This window comes from Vicia villosa, linkage group LG1 (assembly GCF_029867415.1).
Source record: "Vicia villosa cultivar HV-30 ecotype Madison, WI linkage group LG1, Vvil1.0, whole genome shotgun sequence".
Taxonomy (NCBI): Eukaryota; Viridiplantae; Streptophyta; class Magnoliopsida; order Fabales; family Fabaceae; genus Vicia; species Vicia villosa.
In genome coordinates, this window is record NC_081180.1 from 48619228 (window position 1) to 48640612 (window position 21385).

At 33.7% G+C, this 21385-nt stretch overlaps 1 pseudogene; it reads left to right on the top strand.

The window, feature by feature from the left end:
* Positions 1–10169: 10169 nt before the first annotated feature.
* On the top strand, positions 10170–18478 carry LOC131605680 (subtilisin-like protease SBT5.3; annotated as a pseudogene).
* The last annotated feature ends 2907 nt before the right edge of the window (positions 18479–21385 follow it).

A 21385-nucleotide genomic window follows, 5' to 3' on the forward strand; every position in this document is an offset into this window, starting at 1 on the left:
ATAATTGATCCTTCATTGCTATTCTACTGTGAAAAATTCTCCACCCAAAGAAATGACTTCTTGGAGGCACTTTTACTTTCCAAAGAAGATTAACATTAATAACAATAGATGGATGAATAGACGGACCTGTAAGCTTTGCTAAAAAACTGTTATAGCATGATTTGACCGTGAAAGCACCTTCCGGATTGCCGCTCCAACTGTAGCTGCCCGTCTCTTCTTCAACAGGTTGAAAATCTCGTAATAGTTCGCACAATTTCAGCCATTGGTAGCCAAAAACGTTGCTGTTTTGGAACAGTACAGCAGCAGAATTCCAGCACCAGGATCCCTCTGTAAAATGTCCAGAATCCGCGATTGATACACCATCTTCCCGAACATTAGCAAACAGCTCCGGATAGGCATAGTGCAACGGCTGGTTACCGGCCCAGGTACAGTACCAGAACGGCAACGACATTCCATTTCCGGCTTTGCAAAGGATGTCACCTGCAAAATTGTGGTGCACAAGAGAAATATAGTTATCGGAAATAAGTATGTCTCTCCACCAAATTGAGTCTCGATTGTGAATAACCGAGATGTCTCCAATGAGGACTTTCAACTTAATATTTCCATATTTTGCAACAAGAATGTTACGCCACACCGCCTCATTATCCACTAAAATCCTCCACTTCCATTTAGATAGCAAAGCCAAATTCATGATCTCAACATTCTTTATGTCCAACCCGCCTTCTTCCCGAGGTTTGCAAACGGTGTCCCAACACACCCAATGAATCGGTCTCTTTGTGTCGCTCCCATTCCATAATAGTAATTTATAACTTACTAGTATTATACATGTATCTGTTGGTCCATGTTCCCAACCTGTAAGGTTCTCTTCTCTTTCTTGGCCTCTCCATTTCCTAAAAGAAATAAAAAATTTCATTAATATAATTTTATGTGTATAAAGTTAAATAATTCTTAAATATATGTCACATGTCTTAGATATGTATGTCATTTACACATAAAATTATAATAATGGAGAAAATTAAAAAAGAAAAAGAAAAATGGAGAAGATCCTAACTCAATTTGGAAGAGGCATGTTAAACACAATTATGACCTAGTTGTATACATAGGATTTAATATAGTTGTAAAGTTAAGTTTAAGGATACTTATTTTACCATCTTGAATTATATTTCTCTTTCTCACATTACTTATATAGAAATATTGCATTTATTGAGGTGTTCATTATGCCCGACCCAACATATATAGAGGCCTAACGCAAAATTTAATTTTTTATAATACTAAAATTTGAAACTGATTTTCAAAATCTATAATTATTTATTAAAATATAGCTAGTTATAAACAAAATATAGTTTATAATATTAAAAAATTTAAATTCAAATTATCATCAACAATTTAAAACTATTGTATAATTCGGGCACACACAAATTAATCCATGAAATTAGATAAAATAAAACAGTATGGTTCATATTTTTTGATGTGTTTAATATTTAGTTGAAAATTTTATGATGGTACTAACATGTTTGTAGGGGTGGCAAACGGGCATGCCCGCCCCGTTTAGGCCCGCCCCGCAAAAGCCCGCGAAAAAACGGGGCGGGGCGGGGCGGGCATATTAGAGAGTGCGGGTCTAAAACCTTGCCCCGCCCCGCAAAAAAGTGAGGGCGGGGCGGGGAAAGCCCGCGGGCATTGAACCGTTTAGGCCTAAAAATAGTAAAATTGTATGAAAAAACTCATGCCCGCAAAAGCCCGCAAAAAAACGGGGCGGGGCGGGGCGGACACACTAAAGGGAGCGGGCCTAAAACCTCCCCCCGCCCCGCGAAAAAGTGCGGGTAAAACGGGCTTTCCCCGCGGGCCGGGCCCGTTTTGCCACCCCTACATGTTTGTGTCCACTAGTTTTTCCATTTAATAATTAAAAAAAATGTGCATTATTACATCTAAAATTCAAAAGTCAAAGATAAAAAATGTCAAAACATCATGGATACTTTAAACTTACAACTACATGCTAATTTTCTTCTCATAGGATATGCACGCATGACCCTTGATAGGTACAACATAATTGAGGCCCAAGGCGACAACCTAGTTTGCCTACCCTTGGGTCGGGCCTGGTGTTCATTGGACACGTACTAACTTGGTAAGACTCTAATGATTTTTTTCCTTTCCCATTACTATTCCAGTTTCCTTATGTTTCAATTCACGATTGGCCCCAAGAAGAAGCCATACCAACTCTTGAAATCTCCAAGGTACATGTTCCCTTTCTTCTCAAGATTATGATGAGAATGTAATCTCAATCATTTATCAATCAAATTCAATTTTATTTCTTTTCTCTCATCCCCCCTTCGCATTCTTCTCTAAAACATCTTTTTATCTTCATCCTTTAACCCTAACTCCTCATTGGCGATGGCTTCCCCCAAAACCATTGTTGAACCAATAACAAACCCCCACCATCTACATGCTCTTTCCCACTAATTTTAACACCACCACCACTCAATCCTTTACCACCTACAACTAGCAACCTGACATGTTATACACGTATTTTATGCTTCGTAGTGACAACACATGTTTAGCCATCTTCTCATCCCTTCTAAACAATTTCAACTATCTTTCTTGGTCTAGAGCAATCTTGTAGCCATGCGTTCTAAAAACAAAATAGGGTTCTTAGATGGAACCCTAACTCGTCCTACTAAAATTGATAATTTTTTTCCTATATGGGATTGATGCAATACTATGATCATGACATGGATGACCAAGTCCATTGAATAAGAAATTTCTCAAAGCATCATTTGGTTGAACACATTTACATATTTGGGTGGAACTTTGGGATTGCTATAAGGTGATGTTTTGTGTATCTCTGGATTTCAAGAAGATATATTTAGCCTTAAACAAGTAGATCCATCTATCACTAAAGCTCTACACTAACCTAAAGAAATTTTTGCAAGAACTTAAGAATTCCGGCCTCTATCCACATGCTTTTGTACTAACACACTACTATAAAAAAGGTCTTTATCCACAGTTGAAAAACATATATCATCACGGTTGATGAATAATGATAACATAAGGTGTGATAGTAAGTATGCTACTTTCTACCACAGGCGTGTGACCATGGTGACAAACTATGTAGTGTGATACTTTTCACCATATTCATCCAGATTAACCGTGGTGAAATATATAAAGTTCAGGAGTTCAATTCCTAGCCATACCATGGAATATAATATTTGGGGCTCCACTTTTCAAAAAGTTTTTACTCTTACATGCACGACCGAGATATTTTACATACCGGAAACATGATGAAGAAGTCAAAGAGCTAAATCATGTGAGTTTTGTCCTCCCTTCTTACAAGTATCTTTTGTGGAACTTTGTTTTATAGGTAATAGGTTTTTGTTTTGATGATGACAACTGCGAAGAACTGCAAAGACAACCTCAACATGACAACTTTGAAGAACTGTAAAGATCACATCAACATGTTGTCATCCATGAAGAAGTGAATAAGATATTCAACATGATAAAGATGCAGGATGATGTCAACTATAAAAGATCAGATAAAAGATAAACACTCAGCCAATGCACTTAAGCAGTTAAAGATGCAAGCCATGGGTTTGATAAAGGATTGACAAAGTTTCGAATAAAGCCTCATACATCAAAGGTTTTTAGACAAAGGCAAACAAACAAACTATATCAAAAGCCTTAGGAGATCTCAAGCAAAGTTTCAACACAATGAATACATCAGACACAAGATCGGGGAAGTTATCCCAATTTAGTAAGTGAGTGAAACTTTTGTAAACGCAAAAGTCTTTCTTTATTGAAGTAGATGGCTATAAGAATGCACACATTAAAAATATTTTTGATGTCCTTGGAGAATAAATTAATTGAGAAAGATATATAGAAGTTGCATATAAAAAAATGAGAACATTCAAAAAGCCAAAAGATATATTTTGACAGGATCTAATCGATTATGCCAATCGATTAGATTGTCGCGTTTTTGAAGATTAAGGCCATTTAAATGTATCCAATCGATTAGTAACGGTAACATTTGATTTAATGAGGTTTTCTATTTTGGAGGATTTGAAGCCTACAGATAAAGGCATTATTTCTCATTTGATGTTATCCAGAACTCAAATTATGTATTGACACTCTCTCTCTAAGTTTTATTTTCACTTTCGTTCACTAGTTCTTATAGCCAAATGCTTTTGTGAGGAAATATTTTTTGTGAGTGAGGTTTCTTTGTAGTTTTGGATGGGTAGCAATTTATAAGTTCTTCAAGAATGTTGTTTATGCATCTTGGATGAACACAATCCATTTAGGGATAAAAATATGTGGTTGGAAGCTAAACCCGTTAAAAGCTTTGGCTGAGGGTTGTGTGATCAGTTCCCGATATACTAAACTAGAAGATCATCACTCATATCATGTTCCAATAAATCAAGGATTCCTCATGTTAAAATAACAACAAAAATATGAAGGAGTTCTCCAGTCAGTTGAACAAAGATACAATACTCTAGAACTCAAAAGAAAGATCATATGAAGAAGAAAGCAGGAGTATACTCGAGTAGTATACATTTTAAAAAGTTTGATCCCAGAGAATGAACGATGATGACAGATGTCAACAGTTATGATCAAAGAAACTCTATTTGAGAATTTCTCAATTTAATTATTTGTGATGATCAATAAAATAAATAAGCATGTGATGGACTTATTTATCAGTTTATTTACCAACTCTTGCATCCAACAATGTGATGAGAAGGATACACCATAAGATGTTCACCCCACATGAGAAATATTTATCAAGAATTATTTCTTGAAGAAGGTAAAATTATTTTAAGGTTGAAATAACCAGTTAATATAATTAACCTCTTAAAATAATTATTTCTAAACTTTCTCATATTTTAATATTTATTTATTTTTAATTTAATTATCTCTAACCAAAAGCATATCATGCATCAACCCCAAAAAACGAATACATAGCATAAGCCAAGATTTGGGACTTCTTTTGAGAGTGTAGATTAATCCTCAGTTGAGTCAGTTTTAAACTAGTCAATCTTTTTGGTTGTTGATTAGCTTACCAGTGTAGGCGGTTGGAGTAGTTGATCATTTTTGTTTTAGTTATTAACCTAAAATTTAAGCGGCTAAAGTAGATAATCATTTTGGTTGTCGATCATCCTACCAGCGTGAGTGGTTGGAGTTGCTAATGATTTTTGTTTTAGTTCTTAACCTATCAGCATAAGCGTCTGAATAGTTAATCATTTTGTTTGTCGATCAGTCTACCAGCGTAAGCGGTTGGAGTAGTTGATCATTTTTGCTTTGGTGACTAAGCTATCAGTCTAAGCGACTGTAGTGGTTAATCATTTTGTTGTCGATCAACCTACCAACGTAAGCGGTTGGAGTAGTTGATTATTTTTTTTGCTTTAGTGACTAACCAATCAGTCTAAGCGACTGCAATGGTTAATCATTTGGTTTTCAATTAGCCTACCATCATATGTGATTGGAGTAGTTGATCTTTTCTTTTTACAATAGAGTTGCCAACTTCCTTCTTGACTAACCTACCAGTATAAGCAGCTAGAGTAGTTGATCATTTTTTGCATAGTTTTCCCTGTAAATACTCAGAGAATATCTCATTTCAATTAACTTGTCAGTGTAAACGGCTTAAATAGTTAACCGTGTTTTTGATATTGATCAGCCTACCAATGTAAGCGGCTGAAGTAGTTAATCATTTTGGTTATTGATCAGCCTACTAGTGTGAGTGGTTGGAGCAGCTGGTCATTTTTGCTTTAGTGCTTAACCTATCAACATAAGTGTCTTAATAGTTAATCATTTTGGTTGTCGATCAGCCTACCAACGTAAGGAGTTGGAGTAATTTATTATTTTTGCTTTAGTGACTAACCTACCAGTCTAAGCGACTGCAGTGGTTAATCATTTTGTTGTTGATCAACCTACCAACGTAAGTAGTTGAAGTAGTTTTAATTCTTCAAGTGAGTTTCATCCCTACATGTTTTCTTGTTGTATGTTCCTAGTGAGTTAGCCTTCCCTAGCGGGTCTTCCCCAGCAAGCCTCAATAATAGGTTTCCTTGGTAGAATTTACTTTTGAGAGTTTTCCCATTAATTCTGAATAAATCTCTCACCATCTTTCCTCGATCCACGTACCAACATGATCGATTGGAATATCAGATCAATTTTGCTTTAGTGAATAACCTATCAGTGAAAACTGATGAAGTAGTCAATCGTTTTGGTTGTTGATTAGCCTACCAGTGTAGGCGGTTGAAGTAGTCGGTCATTTTTGCTTTAGTTATTAACCTATAGTGTAAGCGACTAAAGTAGTTAATCATTTTGGTTGTCAATCAGCCTACCATCATAAGCGATTGGAGTAGTTGATCTTTTCTTTCTGTAGTAGAGTTGTTAACTTCATTCTTGACTAACCTACCAGTATAAGCAACTGGAGTATTTTTTGCAGAGTTTTCCCTGTAAATACTTAAAGAATCTCTCATTTCAATTAACCTGTCAGTGTAAACGGCTGAAATAGTTAACCGTGTTTCTGAGATTGATCAGCCTACCAATGTATGCGATAGGAGTAATTGATCAATTCGTCCCTTGGATTTTTCCATGTTAATGCTTATAGAATCTTTCATTTTGATTAGCTTGTCAATGTAAGCGGTAGAAGTAGTTTACCATGCTTTTTGGTATTGATCAACCTACCAACATAAACGGTTGGCGTAGGTGATCAATATTTCCTTTGAGAGTTTTCCCTGTTAATGTTAAGAGAATCTCTCATTTCGATTAGCCTTCCATTGTAAGAGGTTAGAGTAGCTAATCATGTTTTCTGGTATTGATCGGCCAACAAATGTGAGCGGTTAAAGTAGTTGATCAATCCTTCCTTTGAGAGTTTTCCCATGTTGATTCCTAGAGAATCTTTCATTTTGATTAACATGTCAGTGTAAGCGACTGAAGTAGTTAATCGTGTTTCTGGTATTGATCATCCTACCAATGTAAGTGGGCTAAGTAGTTGATAAATCTGTCCCTTTAGAGTATTTCCATGTTAATTCTAAGAGAGTATCTCATTTCGAATAACCTGTAAGTGTAAGTGGCAGACGTAGTTAATCATATTTATGGTATTGATCGACCTACCATTGTAGGTGGTTGGAGTAGTTGATCAATCTGTCTGTTAAGATTTTTCACTGTTAATTCTTATAGAGTCCTTCATTTTGATTAGCCTACTAGTATCAACGGCTGGAGTAGCTAATCGTGTTTTCTGGTATTGAACAGTCTACCAGTGTCAGCGGTTGGAGTAGTTGATCAATTCGTTCTATGAAAGTGTTTCCCTATTGATACTCAGAGAATCTTTTAGTTGTTTTCTTTTTGACCAGCCTACCAATCTAAGCGGTTGAAGTAGTTATTCACCTTTGTCTTTTGTTGATTAGCTTACCAGTGTAAGCGGCTGGAGTAGTTGATCACATCCCCTATTTTTTATCAACTTACCAATGTAAGCGTTGGAGTAGTTGACCATTTATTTCGTCATCATTAATCATGTCGATGTAAGCGGTCAAAGTAGTTTATCAATCTTATCCATGCCGATTGGCCTATTAGTGTAAGCGGTTGGAGTAGTTGATCATTCTTGTCCTTTTGTTGATTAGCCTACTAGCATAAACGATTGGAGTAGTTGATCACCTAATTCACCTATCTATCAACTTGTTAGTATAAGTGGTTAAAGTAGTTGATGTTTCTGAAGTTTGTCATTGAAGTAAAAACCCTAACTGGTGAGTAGAGTCTAACCCTTCATATCCCCCTCAAGGTTGACCCTTCATGAATTTGTCTACCTCAGCATCTTCTCTTTGAAGGAAATTTTTTGGGTCTTTTGTATTTAATCATCTTCTACCACAAATGTATGAATATCATTGTCATTCATACTCTCGGGTTAAAGGTAATTAAATATGGGCACTTAAGTTTCATTTGATGCTAAGATGAGAGGTCCCTATGTCATGGCTTCATTCACCAATTCATTCATCATAATCATATATCATTTCATGGTCTTTAAATCATATTTTTTATGCCAAGTGGACCAAAGTCACCCCCATGTTGCATGATTGTACCCCCATTAGTCTACCATGATTTTCTTTATTATTGTTATTTTTTATTAATTTATTTTCATTTTTATTTTTATCCATATTAACTAATAATTAATAGTATTAATCGGAAAATAAAAAAATTAACATGATCACTAAAATCAAACCTTTCTAAAACCAAAACCACTTGATCAATATGAAGTTTATTTTTCAAACTTAAAACCTTTTCAAATTAAAATAAAAAACATTTTAAAAAAATCAATTTCAAACTAAAATCAAAATCATTTGATTAACATCAAGTCCTTTTTCAAACTTAATCAAAAGCATTTCATTTTCTCAAATAAATTGAATTAAAAAGGGACGTATCAGATGCACATTCGGCTGATCCTCGAGTAGTTGGGCGCTAAGGCTACACTTTATTCAAAAAGATTACCTGTCTACCGCCTAAAATTAATAAATTTGGACTAAAAAGGACAATTGGATGCACATCCTTTTGTTCTCCAAGTAAACGGACCCAAAGTGTACACTTTGTTCCAACCGATTACTCGTATTCCACAAAACCGATTTCAATGAATCAAAAATGAAGGAAAAAGGACAATTGGATGCACAACATTTTGATCCTAGAATAATTGGACCGAGACGCATGCCTTGGTCCAACCGAGCATCCGTCTTCCACCTAAAAATAACTTCTACCAATCAAACTATTTTTCCGCCTTAGCGCTACCTAATTTTTGTCATAAATGAATAATATTTTATTCATTCTACCACGATACAAACAAACATTTAAGCCTCTCACGCGTGAGCATACAAGCAACGTTTAACCGCCAGAGTGCGACTTAAACATCATTCACTAAAATCAACCAACAAGCACTCATTTGATACTAAGAACTACTTGGCTTTGAGTTCTCCATCGTACCTGGGGATACGTAGGATCAAGACTCATATTCTTGTCAAGCACCCTAATAAAAAACTCAATTTTGGTCCTCATTTTCCTTTTATAAATAACAATCATAATAATTAGAAGAAAATAAATAAAGTAAGCTAACATTCGTATTCGAAAAATTAGTCAAATGGTTCCCTTTGAAAGCAACAGATGTGAGGGGTGATAATACCGTTCCCTTGAATAAACAACTTTTGAACTCGAATTTGGTTGCGACGACCATGTTTTTTGTTCTTTTAGGGTTTTATTGATGTTTTCTCTTTCAAAAATAAACTTTGGTGGCGATTCTGTTGTATTTCAAGTGTTCGTATGCTCGGGTATTTTTTGCGTCGTGACATTCCTTACCACCCACCATTTTTTTGTTGCAATATCTTTGTACTTTGATTAGGAATAAGTTTTTCAACGACATTAAGAAATTGTTCCCAAATATAAAAATGGATGGTAAGAGGTGGAATCAACAACAAAAATGATATTATGGGAGATAGATTGCAAGAGGAGAAAAATATTTTGTTCAAGGTTGATACAATTATTATCTTAAATGCATGAACGTAACAACGACCACAACAACAGACAACCTTGAAAGATTTCCTAACTAATTAAGAAACCTTAAAATATTTTTCTATCTTAGAATCCATCTTAGAGGATGATGCTTAAAAGCTTACGAGTTTGTAGAGAAAATATATGAGTTAGGTCAGGGTAAAATTGAATGAACAAAAGCTTTTACAAGATATTTTAAAATATTGGCCTTTTTTAGTTTAATATATTTTTTTGGTTACATTTTTTAGTTTAATATTTTAAAACTGATGTTTTTTTTTTTAAAGTTTTAATTTTATTGTTTGAATTTAATGTTGAGAAAGTAATTTAGAAAGCCATTCCTGAAAAGTCTTATTTTTTAAATTTTTTTATGCATAATGTTTTTTAGGAAATATGTCTACAAGTTTTTTTTTAAGAATTATTTATCATAAAAACAGAAGTAGTACACTGTTTCAAATTAATTCTATATACTTTATACCTAAAAAAATCTAAATTTATTAAATTTATTTATTTTACATAAATGTACATAAAAAATGTCAACGAATTTTACCTCAATGGGTGACTCTATTGCCAACTCATAGCTTTTTTACAAATGAGATTGAGTTGAAAACATTCACAAAACTAAGTTATAAAAGGTAGGAATATTTCAGACAATATTCATGAGAGAAACAATGTCATCATCCATTTATGACATGTTAATATCACTTCTTCTTATTGTTTTTCTGCAACATACCCTTGCAATTAAACAGGCATGATATTTCTCAATTTTACATTATTAAACAATCTAATTTTCATATTCAAGTGTTTTACGGTATGGTCTAATATTGATAATTTGTGTTTTTTTTTTATGACAGTCCTATATTGTATATTTAGGATCACATTCTTTCAGCTCAAATCCTCCATTACTTGATTCTGAATCTGTTACAAACTCTCACTATAACTTACTTGGATCTTACCTTGGAAGGTATGTAACTACACAAACCTAAAATTAAGTGAATTAGTTTGTGTGGTTAATTATGATATGATGATAGTTAATTTTTTTTTTTCATTCACAGTACTGAGAAGGCCAAAGAAGCAATATTTTATTCTTACAATAAATATTTTAATGGCTTTGCCGCAATGCTTGATGAAGATGAAGCAGCTGAAATTGCTAGTAAGTAGTTATATTAATTCATGAATTTATCTTCCATTTTGCAAAATGTTATTTTATTTTAATCTTTATTCTATGCTTTATCTTTTTTTGTTGACTACAGAACACCCGGATGTTGTTTCAATGTTTTTGAATAAAAGATATGAACTACACACAACCCGGTCATGGGAATTTCTTGGATTAGAGAAGGAAGGTGAATATCCTAAAGATTCACTTTGGAAAAAAACATTGGGTGAAGACATTATTATTGGAAACTTGGACACAGGTAATTAAATATAGGGTTAAATACGTTTTTAGTCCCTACAAAAATGAGACCCTGCATTTTTATAATAAATTGTCTTTATAAAATTATTATGCACCTAGTTTCAGTCCCTATTGTCAAACCAATATGTATTTTAGAATGATTATTTTGCAGAAATGTTCATAATATTTTAAAAAGTTCTCGAAAAAAAAACTGAAAATTTAATTTCTAAGTTGAAATTTTCATTACTTTTATCATTATTTTTTAAAATTTGAAAAATTCATATTTAATTCTTCTCGTTTTAAAAAATTCTAAAACTTGGTAAATAAATATTTTACAGTATTCTAAACATATATATAAAAAATTATTCAAAAATTTAAAAATTAAAAGTAATTATACAGTTTTTAAAATTTTAGAAAATGGCTGGAACTGAAATTGCATGCATAAAAATTTTAGAAGGAAAATTTTATAAGGACTAAAATTGCAGGGTCGCATATTTATAGGGACTAAAAACGTATTTAACCCTTAAATATACTTTAATTTTTTAAATGATATTACTAATTTATTAAATATTTTGATTTAACTTTCTTTATGTCTTTCTTGTTGATAGGTGTTTGGCCAGAATCCAAGAGTTTTAGTGATGAAGGATATGGACCAATTCCAAAAAAGTGGAAAGGAAATTGTCAAGTTGCCAAAGGAAATCCAGATAAATTTTATTGCAATAGGTCTTATTCTCTCGATAAGTTCTTGTACTATCATTTTATTGCATTTCATATAACTTAACTGCTAATACATGATTTGATACCTTTTTAGGAAACTTATTGGAGCAAAATATTTTTATAAAGGCTATCAGGAACATCTTGGAACAGCGAATGTAACCTTTAATAGCGCACGTGACTTCAATGGTCATGGCACGCATACTCACTACAGGAAAAAAGGCCTCCTGCCACGCCCAGAAAACCGAGGCTATATGCAAAATAACCGTGGCGTAACGCTGAGGCCACGGTTTGGCCACGGAAAACCAACTGTGGAGTATACGGCCGTGGCCTAAAGTAAAGTCCACGGTTTTTTGGTATAGACCACGCCTTTTTTACATCCGTGGCTTTTTTAGGCCACGGTTTAGGTAGCTTGATTAAGGCCGCGGTTTGGTTATGACCACATATTTAAAACCGTTGTTATATGTTATGCTTTCTAAACCATTTATCTTGCCACGGTTTATTTCTGTATCATTACATAAATATGTCATTATATATATATATATATATATATAAAATGTTTTTCTACATAAATCATCAATTGTTTTTGATAAATCTAATCAAATAATTATAAATAAAGTGCAGTGAGTTACTTCAAAATCTCTGGTAAAAACATCGTAGTATGCATTCTCAGGTATTATATTGTCGAAGTAGAGTAAAGGAGCTGATGACGCCAAGGCCCCGACGGCCACATGTGGATATTTTAGCCGAAACCATACAGCAAGCATTGCATAATTAACAAATACATAGCATTAGCTAAGACAACACTATAATGGAATCCACTCAAAAATAAGTTAGGAAACAAGCCTGTCCTACAGAATATAAGAAGGAATAAACCACGAAAAATAATAATCATTTTATTTTTTTGAATTTAGATAAATAAATACAAAATAATTGTCATTTTATTTTTTTATTTGACCTCCAATTGTCTCAAACTATGGCTCAATTTGACAAGAGTATAGATCTGATTTATTGTTTTAGAGTTGATAGTTGTAATAAAAATAGTCCAGTTCAATACATGAAGATATCTGTGATATATTTTCACTGCCCATATCCAACTATAATCCTATTGCCACCAAAGAGCTATGTTAAACATCCAGGGGTACTGATACATAGATATTTTAATTTTTTTAAAATAAATAAAATATAAAAATATTGTAGATTAGATGGTTAAGCTGCTAGACAAGGCAGAGTCAGAGAGATTCATAGAGGACAACAACTAAATTCAAGAAGTCGAACATGTACATCACTTATCAATGGAAAATTTTCGGTTAAACATGCAACATTGAAATGATATCTATACCAACATAAATGATACGCAAAATAAATAGAAAAGCGGATGGACAAATCATGACAAACCTGATATACTGGTACAAAAGTTGCGCAGCAGCTACAAGAGCCTCATCAGTATAGCGGAGCTTGTGGTGAATCTCATAACGTTCTCTAAGACCTTTTAGTATCTGTATGGTTTCATCTACAGTTGGTTCTGGTACTTTAACTGGCTGGAATCGTCTCTCCAAAGCTGGGTCTTTTTCAATGTGCTTCCTGTATTCATCCAATGTTGTGGCTCCAATACACTGCAGTAATATTTTAAGTCAACATTGTTTAGTACAATTTAACAATAAACAGCAGAGTGAACTCCACCAAACCGATTAACTTACAAGATACTCATGACAGTGAGAATATTATGGGCACTAAGCACTTCAAAATGTGTCTAAATTGACCATTTGGTATTCCATTATCAACCAAGATTGAAACAGTAGGAAATGCCAAAACTTTAATTTTTAGATTAAAAATTCCAATATCAGTTTGATACTTAAGCATATATTCTTTAATTCTGATTACAAGCCAGCAAGTTAGCAACAACTAGTGACCACACTAAACTATCAGAAGACATGTCATATATTCTTTTCGGAAGATGTGGATTTGCTAGAAGTCCATTGTTGTTTTATAGGGATCACTAAAATTAATATAAACTATCAGACAACCTTAATTAAAAAGGGTTTGAAGACTGTACCATGGACGGATATCACTTCCATTTACTCTCAATATATTTCGTAAACATCCCGTCTCATGTATGCATGTGACAAACAAAGAAGTAAATTATGGGATTTAGTGGTGCTATTGCCTATCTGGCTCTCTGCAAATCTTCATCTAACTGCAACAAACAAAAACAGATCCATCAAATAAAACTGAAATTCAAAATCGAAATTCGAAATTAACAGAAACAGTACCTTATCACAATTCACAACTATTGTTCTTGCAGAAGAAACTAAAAAAACTAAATACAGAAAAGAAAAGGTTTTGCACGAACCTCGGCGATTATCTCGGCAGATACTATTCCAGTTTCTTCTCGAAGTTCTCTAATCGCAGCAGATTTCAGTTCTTCACCGTCTTCAATGCCACCCTGAGAACTCCAAAAGTACAACCAACTTTAGCAGAAAATTTTAACACCATTACTAGAAAAGACTTTACAGTTTAAATAATTTGAATAGAAGTTAAGTTAGTATATAGAACATAATGTGAACTCACTTGAGGCATTTTCCATGCTCCTGGAACATTCAATCTAGAAGCCACAAATATCTGGAAAAACAAAATTCAAATCATGATTCCTCTTCCTCATACAAAAATTTACAGAACATATAGGTATTGAACAAATCATAGAATATTTCTGATAAACATATTACACACAAAATATCCAAATCTGGACCAGGAAAACACTTTGCTTTTAAAAAAAATTAACATTAGAGGTTATTGTAAAAGGTTACTTATTTACTGAAGTGGATTCCTACTTTAAGCCAATATATACCTACATAAAACCCTTTCCATACAAAAATACATTCCTTGGCAGTCCTGTATTTTAAGTTTCAACAGTTTGTGTAACAGTTTTAACTAACTGTTTTTTCTAACCATAATAGAACCAACTAACTACCTAACCTAACTTCTAACCAACAAACTTCAACTGTTATAACACTTCAGTAGGAGACTCAAGTCAGAATAACTTACAATATCAAAAATCAACTCCCTCTCAACTGGAGTGAAGACACTATTATCACCCTGTGCATAAGCATGCCTTTTTGCAGGCTGAACCACAAAAAGAATCATTAGTAAATGCAGCACGAACTATAACAAAACTGAGGAAGATAATAATTAACTATAGCGTGAGAGGAGAAATGTTACATCGATTAAGTGATCCACCTTGTGTATTCTGCGAAGAACCGAGTTATAAGTAGCGGCATATATCCCATTATAGTTCTAAGAGCAGAGCATAAATTAGTTAATATTGTTTCATTTCATTTCTAATCATAGCTGCAACACACACAAATAGTAAAAGGTATAAGAGATAACATACAGCAAGTCCAACAGCTCCAAGTCCAAAGATAGCAACTGAAGATCCAAGACCTATACCAGCATCAATGCAAATTAAACTGAGAAAACATAGACATGGCCGAGTTATGTACTAATATCTCAAGTTAGGGATCTTGTATATACATACCAGTGCAGATTCCACAACTGAGAATGCAAACTTTGTCAAGTGGTGCATCAGGGTTGATCTTTGCAACACATTCAGCATGAACCACATTTTCATACTAGTATATTAGATGATCAAAGGACTCCATTTCCATTTCCAAAGCCTTTCTCTTCAATGATAATCATTTGTAAGAACTACAACTTCACTAAACTGAAACTAAACAAAAACAACAAAAATGCTAACAATCATAACCTGCAGCGTTGCAACAAGCATCACAAAGCAACAAGAGAACACGCCAACACAGATAAAACCTCACACTTAATAAACACTTACTCACCAAATTACAACATCAACAGACACGCAGCAGACCAAGAAAATGCAGAAGAAGGAGATGAGCTCGAAGAACTGTAGAGAAGAGGAAGAATCGAGTTAAATAGCAAAGTGTATACCTGAGGATCTTCTGTTATTCGTAGCTTTTCTATTTCTTCTTGCAATTTTCGATTTCCATCGTGTAAAATGTAATCACTATTGAATATTGAATTGGGGTTGGGTTTGATTTGGGATTTAGGGTTTTTCATTGTTGTTTGCGTCTTGTTTGATTTCTCTAGAGAGATTGAGAGGATTTCGCTGTTGGTGTTGCGTGTGGGTGTGTGGGATCGTCTGAGTTCTAAGAGCTCCTTTCATGGCGGAAAACAATCGAGAGTGGAGAGAACAGAGCATTATGTCGCTCTGTTTCGTGTTCATCGAGGGAAGAAGAGTGAGGAGAGACCGGAGAGACCAGTTTGAAACAAAGAGGCAGAGAACACTCGTTTTAGGGTTTCCATAGATAAAGTGTATTGAACAGATAATTTATTGAATTTATGTTTTTAATTTTTTTTAATTTAATAAAATTAGAAAAGAAAATAATTAAGAGAGGGAAACTAAAAATAAAAGAGGGAAACTAAAAATAAAAGAGGGAACATCTAGCGGGGTATAATTTTTTGGGTTTGGGCCACAGTTTGAAGTCAAAATTATAGGCAGCGGTTTTACTTTGTGGCTTAAAATATCTGCAGTTAAATAACCGTGGGTAGTTGAAGGAAAGGCCACAGTTTCGCAGTCTAGATTCAATGTTTTCAAACATTAGTCTACGCTTATAAAACCCTGGCCAAATCATATATATGGCCACAGTTTCTGAGATGTGGAAAATTTTAGCGTGGCCGTAGGAGGTAATTTTGTTACCGGAACTAATGTATTTGGCTTTGGAAATGGAACAGCAAGTGGTGGATCACCAAAAGCAAGAGTTGCAACCTATAAAGTCTGTTGGGATGGATGTTATGATGCTGATATTTTGGCTGGTTTTGAAGCTGCCATAAGTGATGGTGTTGATGTACTTTCTGTGTCCTTGGGTGGGCTTTTTCCATCACTGAGCCCAGAAAATGCTATTACCGTAGGTTCCCACCATGCAATTGTTAACAACATTGTTGTTGTGGCTTCTGGAGGAAATTTAGGACCTTCAAGCAGAACTGTAGTAAATATTGAACCATGGATTATCACAGTTGCTGCTAGCACAAGTGATAGAGACTTTGCAAGTTATGTTATTCTTGGTAACAAAAAAATATACAAGGTATATAGATATATTGGGCTATCCCATGTTGTGCATTTAATTTCTAATAGCATGTGCTTAATCAATTATTTCCTATGTTTATTGTCAGGGAGCTAGTCTTTCCGAGTTGGACATACCACCTAACAAATCATATCCATTAATAAGTGGTAGAGATGCCAACCTTGATAATATGCCTCCCGGATTGGCGTAAGAATTCTCTTTTTCTTTTTTTCAAATTTATCTTTTCAATTAATGATATCTTCTGATCAATTTAATTTTTGTAGCTACTTTTGCAAAGAAGGAACTCTTGATCCAGAAAAGGTTAAAGGGAAAATAGTGGTATGTCGTTGAGGGATGACTGATAGAGTTGACAAGGGCGTGCAAGCTTCTCGTGTAGGTGCTATTGGAATGATATTGGTTAACGACAGGTTTTCAGGGAATGGAGTTATAGCAGATCCTCATGTGCTTCCCGCTGTAAATGTTGGTGTTGCTGATGGAAACGCTATTTACGATTACATTAATAAGACAAAGTAAGTGTTCTCATCATTCCTTTTGATTATTTACGCATATAGAGTTTTAAATTTCATACATATATTGTGTAGGTCTCCTGTGGCTTACATCACTAAAGTTAAAACAGAATTGGGCGTAAAGAACACTCCAACCATAAGTTCATTTTCGTCAAGAGGCCCAAATAAATTTGACGGTACAATCCTTAAGGTAAATTAGAACTTCCGCGACAATTAAAGTTCAATTATTATTTAGATTATCTTAAACAAACTCTGAGTATAATGATATATTTTTCTTTTGCATTTCAGCCTGACATTACTGCACCAGGCGTCAACATAATTGCTGCGTATACTCTAGCTAACTCTCCAACGCAACAGTCATATGATAAGCGTAGAATTCCTTTTGTTATCATGGCAGGCACTTCAATGTCATGTCCTCATGTTACTGGATTAGTTGGAATAATTAAATCCATTCATCCTGATTGGAGTTCGGCTGTTATCAAGTCCGCAATCATGACCACAGGTGATCAAATTTATAAAATATAGTTGAGTTCATTTTCATATGCTATTTTATTTATAAAATTTACAATTTTTACAGCAACAATAAACACCAATAATGGAGGTCAAATATTGGATTCATCATCCCTAGAAGATGCAACTCCTTTTGATTATGGTGCCGGACTCATTCAACCTAATCTTGCAGTGGATCCTGGACTTGTGTATGACCTTAATATTACTGATTATTTGAACTACTTATGTGCTAGTAAATACACCAATGAACAACTTAAAGTGTTCTCCGGAAAACCTTACAGTTGTCCAAATTCATCTAAAAAAGAAAATTTAAACTATCCATCCATCTCAATTTATGCATATGACGTTTATGTATTGAAGTCTTTGAATGTTACTCGTACGGTTACCAATGTTGGACCCCCAATTGAGTATAAAGTGAAGATTCAGGAACCTCCACTATTTCAAGTCAGAGTTCAACCTGAGATATTAAGATTTAAATATAAAGGTGAGAAAAAAGAGTTCAATGTTACATTCACTTTGAGGCCGCATAAGAAAGATATTATTACTGATTATGAATTCGGGAGGTTAGTTTGGACCGATGGAAACCATCATGTTGGGACTCCAATTACAATAATGATGTATGACAACTAATTATTACATTCAATATTGTCTTAATGTTATCTTTGATTTAGGCAATTGACCTTTGTTTTGACAACTTTGTGTAAAAATACAATATTGCCTTTTTATTTAAAATAAATGGAAAATTATCAAAATAAATTGTTTTTTTAGGAATGTTTTTTCTTTCTTCTTAGTTTGTACTAGATATATATATATATATATATATATATATATATTTTTTTACCCAAATCTGATATAAATGCATCAATTTTTTTTATGTATCTATTTATATCTATTAAATCAAAGGCATCAAACTTTAGGGTCACATTTCAACTTCTTTTATGCCATCTCATTTATTTTCAATATGGCATTTCTCAAAATTCATCGTGAATTTTGAATCCTGACAAATGAAAAAAATACAATAATCTAATATTTGATTATTAACTTTGTTTATTTAAAAAAAATATCATACTAATTTACTCACAATGTAATACCCCAACTTCCTATACACTAAACAATCAACATATTAATGGAGTATTAGTGTGATTAGAAAGAGGCTAACAAGAAATGGCCTTGGTTAATATGTTAATGGTCTTGATTATAAGGAAGTGGTATAATTAGGAAGTTAATGAGTTGGTGTGAAGATAACATGATTAGTAAATAAGGATTAAGTCTTAATCCAAGAGTTAATCAAGAAGTGACATGTATTAGGAATTATAGTCAAGTGATGGGAGTATTTTGGTAATTGGACTATGATTTATATCAACCTAAATCATCTCATACTCTCTCATTTTCGACTTTTACCTTCATTCATCTCTAAAAAATTAGAATTAGAAATAAAAGAGTGGGATAGAGAGAAAAGGTAAAACATCGATGAAGAGAGAAAGGTAGAAATCTTTAAAGCTTACACATCGAAGTTCTTGAAGAAATCTTCATCATCCAAGAGAATCATCATCAATTTAACCTCTAACTTCATCTAAGATTCTTTGAGGTGGATTCCTAGGTAGTATCCTTGGGGTAGATTTTAGGGGTTCATGATAAGGTATTTTGGGGTTTCTGATAATTAATTACATCTTCTTATATTGAACTTTTTGATTTGGGTTTAACTAATAATGATTGTGCTAAAGTGTGTTGCATGTTGTTGTGACTCATGAAGATACATGATCCTTGATTACATGAGTATGCTTGCTGATTTTTCTATGTTTTTTTGCCTGCAAATCATGTTAAGAATGGTCATGCTATGTTTGGGAAAGTTTGGATTGAGAATAGAATGTGTTAGAATTGCTTTGATGCAGGAAAATGTAGCATTTTTTGCTTTAGTTCAGTGTGCAATCGATTGGAAAGGAGTGTAAATCGATTGCTCTCTAAAAAAATGTGTTATTTTGCTTCTGTGCAATATCTCTACTATCCTCATCATAGATCCTACTTTTATAGTAGGAAGCACCCTCCCTACTATCCTCATCATAGATCCTACACTTGTTAATCAACTATAAAAAATTGCAATTTTTTGATAACCAATAGCCTTCTTGATATCAGGTCTCAAACCATTCACAAACTTAAGACACTTAGACCTCTCAACATTTTCAGTGTTGTAATGAGGGAAATACTTAATCAACTCCTGAAATCTTGCAGCATACTCTATTACGGTTCCATTACCTTACTTCAGCTCAAGAAATTCTACCTCTTTTTTTCCACAGACATCTTCTGGAAAATAGTTCTCCAAAAATGCATCACACAAAAGAGCCAAAGTAACCTCAATACAATCTTCATTAAACCTCTAAACAGTGTTACCCCATCAATCCTCATCTTCCTTCTCAATCATATGGGTGCCAAACTGGACCTTCTGCGCATCCGTATAATTCATGACTTGAAAAAACTTCTCAATTACTTTCATCCATGCTTGCGCCTTATCAGGTTCATGCTCTCCCTCAAATATTGGAGGATAGTTCCTCTAGAACTTTCCTAAAGCAGAGAACTCATCCTCTTCACCATTCCGATTACCAATATTCACATGTGGAGTTTTCCCAATAGCACCAGGCAACAATGTGAACGCCTCAGCAATAACATCATTATTCCTTCCTGCAATGAATTTATCGTCCTGAAATTCCAGACAACCAACATACAAACAGTATTGATTGTGTCAGATACACAAAACAAATACAAAAGGGAATAAATGTATTAATAACCTGGCCAACTGGCCAACCAGACTCTGATACTACTAATGTAGCACTCCCCTTAAAACATGATTTCTAACACAAAAGTTTTGAATCCAATTCTAAACCCAAACATTTAATATCTAGCCAGTTCAAGAACAAAATCCCTATTTTTATGCTTCTATCTATCACCCATCATTATATAAACTCATGATTCAATGAATGCCCACCCTTACCTTAGATAAATATACTTCTAGGGTTCTTTCACCTCTTCTCCTTTTTTCTCCCATTTTCTCCTCTTTTCTTCTCTTCTTTCTTCACTTCTCTTCTTTCTAGTTCTATATCTTTTCTTCTCTTCTTTCTTCACTTCTCTTCTTTCTAGTTCTATATCTTTTCTTCTCTTCTTTTCTTGTTTTGTATAACCCTTACTAACTTAAATCCACTAATGGGCTTAGTAATACATACTCACACTTTACTTACTTATTCTCATTATTAGGCTCAACTAGTTATATCTATTCTCACACTCACAAACCCAAATAATATATAATACATATACATATATTCCATTTAATCAATTATTCACATAAAAATCCAATTAAATCACATATTCACCAAAACTCAAATAATTAATTATTCAATACATCAAATAATAATTATCATAGCAATTAAATAATAAAATAATTACTAAATAAAAAAAATCGGGGTGTTACAGATCCTAACTTATGTATGGCAAGAGTCAAGCATAAGTCCCACTTGATACTAGTGGGATCAAGAATCCCATAATGCTAGACGTGGTGAGTTAGAATTGCGCGGCTCTTCAATCATCCCGTAATGTTGTACTTAAATTGTGGGGTATCAGAGACTGAGTACTGACAGGGAAAACCTGGG